Source organism: Sminthopsis crassicaudata, chromosome 3, assembly GCF_048593235.1.
Source record: "Sminthopsis crassicaudata isolate SCR6 chromosome 3, ASM4859323v1, whole genome shotgun sequence".
NCBI classification, from domain to species: domain Eukaryota; kingdom Metazoa; phylum Chordata; class Mammalia; order Dasyuromorphia; family Dasyuridae; genus Sminthopsis; species Sminthopsis crassicaudata.
In genome coordinates, this window is record NC_133619.1 from 525,122,947 (window position 1) to 525,124,845 (window position 1,899).

Here is a 1,899-nt window from a genome sequence, read left to right on the forward strand (position 1 = left end):
CATTTTGAACATAATTTTAAATTTGTAAATTTTTAGCTTGTTTAGATTCTTCACTAACCCAAATTATGAATCAGGGATGTTTTGTTGTACTATATTTTTCTTTAGATGAGACTTGCTGTGTGGTTTGTTTCATTTTTTGTTGTTATTTTGCTTTCGAGTTGTTTAATTCATAACTTTTTAGCTTACTGAGCCCTGCCTATCCTGGTTTTGTGAAATCACTAATAATTCTTGGTGACTTTGTATTATTTTTAAATAATTACATAAAATCAAGTTTTGACTAACTACTTTAAAATTTGTCGTAACTCCATTGGAAAAAAATTTATGTGAACATTTAAATAACATTTGTATTTAATTGTCAAAGTGCCTTTTAAGAAGTCTATACTTTTTTTAATTTAATTTTTTAAATCATTCATATTTCTATTTTGCTGATAGACTCTTTAACTAATGGCAATTTGAGTCTGACATAATCACGTAATTTTATGTGTAGAAATCATTGTCATTGTAAATATAACCATCATATTCCAGAGATTGCTATTTTTAAGGTCAAAGTCTGAAACAATTGAAAGAAAATTAATATTTGAATACATCATTCCTGCTTCTGTTAAAAGTGATTCCATTTCCCCTCTCCTCCAGAAAACCCTGTGCATCATCCTCTTTATGCTTAAGCTGTTCTAGCTGCTTTTAAAGTGTGTTTCAGTGCATTTGCATTCAGCCCCTTTTCTTTAAGGTGCTTTTTGTGAAGAAGCCTTTTTACTGGCTGGACAGGGCTGTGCATTAACAGACCACCCTTTCTAACTTTTCAGCCACATTACTTAGCTTGTGATTTGGGCATTTTCTCCTTAAGCTCAATTTTCTTTTTTTTTTTTTTGTTATAAAATAGTAAAATGTAACATCCCATTGGTGCTTTGCACATACAAAAGATGAAATAGATTATTTCAGTACTTTAAAAGGGCTGGGATTAATGATTTTTTTTATGCCTAATACATCCCATCATTTGGTGGCCAGTTTTCTAGTGATGAGTCTTTCAGAATTCATCAAGTCTTAAATCTTTTGATGGGCTTGAATTTTGTTAACTAAATTTGGTGTCAGACCTGCTATATATAATTTGTAATATGCTGACCTAGCCTTTAAAAATACAGGGTCACAGTGCCACAAGGAGGCATGAGAGTTATATGTTATATAATGTAGAATATGATCCTTTTTATGTACACACCAATTTCTTGGCATGTCATCTTTATATGCTGTTTTCAGAGATTACCAGAGATCAAATTTTACTTTAACCAATGCTTCCATCTAGTTTGCTTTTGATATTTTCAGTGTTAAAGGGAAGTAAAACTTGAAATTTGGGTTATGTGTGGTTATGCGAGTTTTTCTATACCCAGGTCTTGGTACTTTGGTCTTATTTTTAGCTTAAATATTTTTTGTTGTTATTGTTGCTGCCACTGCTTTTTTTTTTTTTTTTTTTTTTTTTGTTGTTGTTGTTGTTGTTGTTGTTGTTGTTTTTCCCTTTGTATATTATCTTTGCAGATTATTTTGGTCCAAGTACTTGATCTTTTAAGATAAGAAGAAATGGATATGTGCAACATTGTGCCTAGTAGTAGCCTCTATTTATTAAACCAAAGCTTAGTTTTTTGTTGAATTTTCTAAACCAAATAGACAAATAATGGATTGCTCAGAAATTTGTGCTCCTGAAAAATTAATTATATTTTGTTATGGAACTCACATGGATGTTTTTTTCCCTTAAAAGGTTGAGTTTAGCTTAGTTCAGGATTATTAAAGCAGGTTTTTCTTATTTCTACTATATTGCCAGATTAATGATCAGACTGGCCTCTTAATGTATAGAATAAGCAAGTTAATAGTTTCTGTTGAAACAGTGTTGAAGTAATTGATGATACCTCT